The sequence below is a fragment of the Schistocerca serialis genome, chromosome 7 (genome assembly GCF_023864345.2).
Source record: "Schistocerca serialis cubense isolate TAMUIC-IGC-003099 chromosome 7, iqSchSeri2.2, whole genome shotgun sequence".
Classification (NCBI taxonomy): domain Eukaryota; kingdom Metazoa; phylum Arthropoda; class Insecta; order Orthoptera; family Acrididae; genus Schistocerca; species Schistocerca serialis.
The window spans coordinates 111910645-111919038 of NC_064644.1; the positions used below are offsets into that span (position 1 = coordinate 111910645).

At 39.7% G+C, this 8394-nt stretch overlaps 1 pseudogene; it reads left to right on the plus strand.

Annotated features, from left to right (window-relative positions):
• Nucleotides 1-202: 202 nt before the first annotated feature.
• On the plus strand, nt 203-320 carry LOC126413670 (5S ribosomal RNA; annotated as a pseudogene).
• Nucleotides 321-8394: the final 8074 nt, after the last annotated feature.

Sequence of the window (8394 nt, forward strand, 5' to 3'; positions counted from 1 at the left end):
AATTAACATCATGGTACTGTCGCATGAACGGCAAGAGATGAGGACGCAGGATGTACTTGAGTAATGTTGTGCTGTCAGGTTTCCCTCAGTCACTACAACCGTGATCTGAAGTCATAGCAGATGGGTCCTCTCAACAGTCCACACTTTCTGGAGACCCACTACAGCAGATGCATCCACTTGTGTTGTGGTGCAAATGACAGCCGCCAACGGTCTTGCCGCAGTGGTAACACCGGTTCCCGTCGTATCACCGAAGTTAAGCGCTGTCGGGCTGGGGTAGAACTTGGATGGGTGACCATCTGGTCTGCCGAGCGCTCTTGGTAATCGGGGTGCACTCAGCCCTTGTGAGACAAACTGAGGAGCTACTTGATTGAGAAGTGGCGGCTCCGGTCTCGGAAACTGACATACGACCGGGAGAGCGGTGTGCTGACCAGATGCCCCTCCATATCCGCATCCGGCTGAGAATGACACGGCGACCGATCGGTGCCGATGGGTCCACCAGGGCCTGTGGATGCAGTTTACGTTTACTTTAATGTCAGCCTGTGCATAGGCCGATAAACCCCTAGCCCAGATTCTGATAGTCTCTAACCAATCATGCGGGATGGCACAGTACGTTTCAGGGATTCTCAGACAGAATTCGTAAGTGTGAAGGGGTTACGATAGGGTCAGTGTGCAGTACAGTGTTCCTCGCTAGTGGTGGTCTGACGTGGTGGACAGGAACCTTGACGACGAGTTTGCCTGCCCTCAAGTTGCCATCATCGAGCCAATGTCACATCTGAATCCCTAACATATCTGAATATTGCACTACTCCACCAGAAGGCCAAATGGAGAACCACAATGAGGCGCATTTCAAATTGCGTCAGACGTTGATAAAGTTGTCTCTAGTGGCATCTCCGTGTCCTTTACAGAGATCACGTCTGACGCTGTTCAACTCTTACACCACGGACGGTCATAGCCCTGATGCACTCAGCAAACCGTTCTACCTCTCATAGAGAATTGTAAATCTAATCATTTACATAACCGCAGATAGTGTACATGTTTACTAAGTTACACTGACGTCTGATCATATCTTCTGGGTGATTCATCTTTTATGTGTGACAGTGTATGTTGTTTCAGTGACGTATATTACAGAGGAATTTAACGCGAGACCGAAATCTCGAGGGTTTACAAACTTTGTACTTCTTTGTGATGTTTACTGAAATATTGTGTGAGGCATAAACGTTTCGACGCACAGACACAGCATTCTCACCACAACTTATGTGCCAGTGCAGTATTAAACAAAAGTTTCTTAGGAACTGAAAAGTATTACCATATTATACTGAGGTGATATAAGGCATGGTATCACCACAATAAAATCAAAACAGTAAATGGCTTGGGGAGTATGAATGAGAACAGTGGTCTTTCTAATTTTACAAAAATAATGACAAGTTTTTATTCATCCTTCTATAACTTAAATGGAGCTGATAAATCTTACTAAAGAAGTGACAAACAAAAATAAGGAAAGGAGTAGTGTGTGAGTGGCAAAGCATTTTTCGGGGTGGAAACTACATATGTTCCATCTATCTACATCTACATCTACATACATACTCCGCAATTCACCATACGGTGCGTGGCGGAGAGTACCTCGTACCACAACTAGCATCTTCTCTCCCTGTTCCACTCCCAAACAGAACGAGGGAAAAGTGACTGCCTATATGCCTCTGTACGAGCCCTAATCTCTCTTATCTTATCTTTGTGGTCTTTCCGCGAAATGTAAGTTGGCGGCAGTAAAATTGTACTGCAGTCAGCCTCAAATGCTGGTTCTCTAAATTTCCTCAGTAGTGATTCACGAAAAGAACGCCTCCTTTCCTCTAGAGACTCCCACCCGAGTTCCCGAAGCATTTCCGTAACATTCGCGTGATGATCAAACCTACCAGTAACAAATCTAGCAGACCTCCTCTGAATTGCTTCTATGTCCTCCCTCAATCCGACCTGATAGGGATCCCAAACGCTCGAGCAGTACTCAAGAATAGGTCGTATTAGTGTTTTATAAGCGGTCTGCTTTACACATGAACCACATCTTCCAAAAATTCTACCAATGAACCGAAGACGACTATCCGCCTTCCCCACCACTACCATTACATGCTTGTCCCACTTCGTATCGCTCTGCAATGTTACGCCCAAATATTTAATCGACGTGACTGTGTCAAGCGCTACACTACTAATGGAGTATTCAAACATTACAGGATTATTTTTCCTATTCATCTGCATTAATTTACATTTATCTATATTTAGAGTTAGCTACCATTCTCTTCACCAATCACAAATCCTAACCAAGTCATCTTGTATCCTCTTACAGTCACTCAACGACGACACCTTCCCGTGCCCCACAGCATCATCAGCAAACAGCCGCACATTGCTGTCCACCCTATCCAAAAGATCTTTTATGTAGATAGAAAACAACAGCGGACCTACCACACTTCCCTGGGGCACTCCAGATGATACCCTCACCTCCGATGAACACTCACCATCGACGCCAACGTACTGGGTTCTGTATTGGCAGAGCTGTCATTTGTACTGAGGTAATTCTTATGAAAAGGTTTTCGACCTGATTATGGCTGCACGACGGGAATTAACAGACTCTGAACGCGGAATGGTAGTTTGAGCTAGATGCACGGGACATTCCATTTCGTAAATCGTTAGGGAATTCAGTAGTCCGAGATCCAAAGTGTCGAGAGTGTGCCAAGAATACCAAATGTCAGGCATTACGTTTCACTGCAGACCACGCAGTGGCCAGCGGCCTTCACTTAACGCCCAACAACAGTGGAGTTTGTGTAGAGTTGTCAGTGCTAACAGACAAGCAACACTGCTGTAAATAACTGCAGAAGTCGATGTGGGACGTATGACGAACGCGTCCGTTCGGTCGATGAGGCAAAATTTGGCGTTAATAGGCTACCCCAGCAGACGACCGAGGCTATTGCGTTTACCGACAGCACGATATCGCCTGCAGCGTCTCTTCCGGGCTCACGGCCATACATAGAAGATTGCGTCTACAAGCTGTTTAGTAATGCCCATGCAAATTAAAATTCACTATAGAAAGAGAAAAAGGTAATAAAATTAATTTCCTGGACCTACAGATTTCTAAAGCAGATAACAAACAATCTTTAACATACGCAGGAAGCAAACTACCACATGTAATATCATTCATGAAACATCCTGCCACTCCATAAGATGTGAGCATGCATACTTCCATAGCATGATTGACATGTTACTAAGAACTCTTATGTCTGTTGTTAGCTTCAACAATGAAGTAAATACACTGAAATCAGTAGCTATAAGTAATGGATACTGTGAACAGCTAGTTGACAATATCTTCAGAAAAAGAAAAAAGGTAAAACACATATGGAGATCAAAAAATTACCCTAACTACAGACAAAAATACTAAAAAACCAGATACATAAGTTTTCCAAATATAGGTAGACCTTAAACGAAATAAGCAATCTACTTAAGAAATGTAATGTGATAGGTTTTCCACTGATAATCACATTGAAACGATACCGCAAAATAACTTAGGTTTAAAAAAGTCAGTATGTGACTGACCAGGAGTGTCTACAAAATTAACTGCCAACAATGTGAAAAGTTTTACATAGACCAAACTGGGAGGAAACTAAAGACAAGGTTTTTTGAACACACACAACAAGCAAACACTTCAGCTCTAGGCTTCCATCTTAAAGCCAGTAACCACGCAATATGTACCATTGATGGGGATATTAAAATATTGCATCAATGGAAAAAAAGGTTAAGTATGAACCTTCTGATGGAAATTGAAATCTCTTGTAACTTTATGAAACATTCAAATGATGTTCTCAATGAACAGAAAGATTTGGAAAGTAAGGCCTTCTTAGAGAATTTTTCTGATGTCTTTCATTTACCTGGTTCCATTCCATAATCCATCCCGTCAAATTCTATCATTACTCCTCCCCACTTCTCCCTTAGGCTTGTATTCATGATAAACCTTATAGCTTAGTTTTAAAAAATGAAGAGATTGTCTGACATACAAGTGACAAGTTTCATCTACTGTTTTAATGTCAACACATGATTCTAATGATACTTTGATTTCATATAATTTTCCTATACCTCCTGTTATGTTTCTCCAGCATGCAACTGCACTATGGGTGTATTGTATTATGGTTTGTTATTCATATCCTAAGTAATTACTATTGTTCATCATAAAATGTTGCTTAATATCCAAGTGATTTACTAATCATGAATATGTATGAATGTCTTAGGCCGGGGGTTTACATACCTCCTAATAACATGGAGGTTTATGATACAATACATCTCCTATCTTTTTTTTGTTAGACTCACTGTTAATGTACAATGTCCACTCTTTTTTTGTTCTTTTTACTGACATAAATACTGTAGTTGATCTTTATTCTTTTAGTTTATTACATATGTATTTATATGTGTACTCTGTTAATGTTATTCTGTAAGTCTTGGGTGACAAACAGTAGTATAGCATTAATTTCTTGCTTACTGTAATATATTTCAGAAGAAGTTAGGTTTCATTGTGATCTGTTCTCCCAAATTCATCAATCCCCAGCATTGTGTTATAAATCATGGTCCTATGAGTCAATGTTTCATTAAAGACACAAATCTACAGTAGTTTCCATTTGATTAGATCATGTTTTATGAAGTGTATGTAGCTTCTTTCCTGATATTTTACATTAAATATATTAAACACTCAACAATTCTATTTTTAACTTTTATTATATTTCATATGAACTTCTGGTCAAAAAGTTGCCTTTTGTGTGATGTAAATTCTTACTCTCATGATGTAGTTCTCATTTTAATGAAAATGGGTCATATGTTTCCTTTTTAATTAAAACTGTTGTTGTCAAATGATATTATATACATAACCACCATGTGTTAACTCCACATGCATATACATGTGACATAATGTAATTAATTTTGAACAATATGTAAATTTGGCACTTACATATTCTTTATTACATTGTTTTTCATTTTATAATACATTCTTTATATGGACATTACATTTGTTAGATATCTCATGTGTAGCCTGCAGTCAACATTACATTTAATGTTTTTAAGTCTTTACATATGCAAGTACATATTTTGTTTAGCAGTCATCTGCCTGGATCAGTGAAAAACCATTCTTTTCTATTTGCCACTCAAATTACATCCTTAGTGGCTGAAACTCTAATGCTTGTTAGCGACAGCTTGACTTTGATAAATAAAGTTATTCATGATTACCACTATTATACAGGTGGTGGTGGTGGTTAGTGTTTAACGTCCCGTCGACAACGAGGTCATTAGAAACGGGGCGCAAGCTTGGGTTAGGGAAGGATTGGGAAAGAAATCGGCCGTGCCCTTTCAAAGGAACCATCCCGGCATTTGCCTGAAACGATTTAGGGAAATCACGGAAAACCTAAATCAGGATGGCCGGAAACGGGATTGAACCGTCGTCCTCCCGAATGCGAGTCCAGTGTGCTAACCACTGCGCCACCTCGCTCGGTTATTATACAGGTATACATGTGCTACCAACATTCCTTAAAGCCAAATCTGAGCACATGGTTAGTTATGCTGTGGTTATTTAGCCCCCCCTCCCTCCCCCCCTCTTTCTTTGTGGTATTAGTATTACTGATATGCTAGCCTTCTGATTAACTACACTTTATTTACATATGATGTTTTCTTCTAAATGTAGACGATATTTTAGAGTAATGGTTCATTTCTGTAACTTATATGCATATGAATGCTGAGTGAAATATCAGCCTACTTCTGAAAACTGTATTTTAACTTGATTTTCTTGTTATTAGTTCTACTATCATTACGTTCATGATATAATTTGTTTGTTTATATTCATTTCATGGAGAAATGCAATCGTTGTACTACTCTTTAACATTAGGGTTTGATAATTATTCCTACCTTATATTGTAATACCGATGTTATTCCATGTTTAGCGATAGCAACTTCGTTTTTCTGTTTATATGTGAAACAATACCAAAGATGTCCGCCAAAAATAGTCCAGATCTCTGCATTCAGCAAGAAACTTATCATCGTGACATTTTCGTACCTTAGGACGAAAATACTTTGTAAAGATCTTTGACCAACTCCTCAGTATTTTGAACAATTGTATCACTTACGTCTCTGACCTTCTCTTCGGTACTGCTCTGTTCACGAGTGTTATTAATATGTTTGCCTTTAAAAGTCCTGTGTGTTATCCTGGAATTCATGGCTTACTCTACGTTTGAGATACTGCCATTATGTAAGTAATGACAGATGTGATGTGGCCTAAGCTGTTTAAACCTTATAGGTATTCATGTATACGTATTTTCCACTTCCTTGGAAACGATTTTGTAACATTTCCAGTATGCTACATGTATTTTTTGTATCTTTGAATGGAATCTGTGAAGATGGTCTGAGACCGCAAGTGGTCGATATTTGAGTTTTAAATAAAAAAGCAGCTGACGGTCAAACATGCATTTTATAGATTGTAAAATCGTGGCCTGGTCAAATGAGCCCAGATTTCAGTTGGTAAGAGCTGATGGTACAGTTCTAGTGTGACGCAGACCCCACAAAGCCACAGACTCAAGGTGTCAACAAGGCAATGTGCAAACTGGTGGGGGCTCAGTGTGGGCTGTGTTTACATTGAATGGACTGGGTCCTCTCGGCAAAATACACTGATCATTGACTGGAAACGGTTATGTTCGGCTACCTGGAGACCATTTACAGTCATTCATGGACTTCATGTACCAAAACAACGATGTTATGTCACTGAGCCACAATTGTTCGCGATTGATTTGTAGATCATCCCACAGATGTTCGGGCTCACACGCAGTTCCTCATCGTCGAAATGTCTTGTATCAAACTCGTCTAGGGCTTGAACCGCACGTGACGCATTACACTCACTAAATTAGACACATACGACCCTTTGGTTAAATTGTCGGCTGATGGCAAATTTGCAAAATACAAAATTAACATAACATTTAATAACAGTAAAAATGTGTGATCTGAGTTTTTCCCCGGCGTACAGAAATCTTGAAAATTTCTCGGGTATTCAGCCAGGTAGCGTCGTCCAAAAGGCGCCTTTTGGACGACGCTACCCGGCTGAATACCCGAGAAATTTTCAAGAACAGTAATAATAATATCGGGAACTAAATTAACGATCCATAAATGATGGACGAACACCGTTGCGATTTGGGTAGAGTAATGTTTCTTCAGAAAGCAAACTAATAGCGAAAGTGAACGCATTCAGAGTTACTGTTACACTCGAGCGCATGCCATTTGACACAGTTCGATCATTCACAATCTCCATGCGAAATACAAGTTATCTACGCGAAAAGTTAAGAGTTCACACCAGGCGCGCTGCTTCTCACCGCGCAGAGACTAAGTCCCGCGACACCACACAACACGAAATATTCTAAGTCGTTTCACTTCCTAGGTGCCTAAAGACCGACCGTCCGCTTTCGCGTCTGCATCCGAACTGTAACCGTTGATGTCTCCATCGGAACTGTCCGCTTTCGCATCTGCACCCGCACTGCCCTCTGTCTGTCCTCGGCTGCGTTTCCCGCGCGCCGGACACCTTCGCTTAACTGACTACCGCAGTTCCCTTTCCTGAAGCCGTCCATCTGATTGGCTACAGCTTATGCTACATTACTGTAGGTTTTAACATATTTAAATAATCAAAGCTTGACCACTTTCACGTTCTAAATAAAGTAACTATAATATCCAGTGTATAATAAACGTTAAATTCTTTTACATAAAACGAATACAATTTCCTTCTTAACTTTGAATGTCACGACCAGTAGCCTTGCACCAATGTGCTTGCTGATAAATAAATAAAGGACAAAAGTAACTATTATGTACTAAACTCTACAACAAATATTCTATTACCTAATGATTCAATATGGTGTCATGCTGTCATCGTTCAATGCGTTTTGTGTGGAGGAAATGATGATCTGATGCTTAACTAAAAATACTGATAATTTAAATTAACTATATATTTTAAAAAAATAAATTTACTGAGTTCATATTTACAACGTTTGTCATTTTAATGATCCTCTCCTATACGAAATATCGATCATTCAGGTCATTCAGATTTTAGCATTCAGGTTTTTGTTAGGCAACTTGTTAATTTCAATTTAACAGTAAATCCTAAACTATTATAGATATGATCAATATTCAAGTTTCACTGGGATCACGATGAAAATTTATGAAGGATGGTGGATTAAAATAACTGTGGCTTAAGTCCCTGCATTACTATAGAATTAAATAGTTTCCATAAATGTTTCCCTTTACAGCCGATCTTGGGTCCGCCATATATAACAATGCTACATCTACTCGGCCACAAATGGCTTCTACTGGGTTTCCCTATGACGTAGGTTCTTGTCTGTTTCA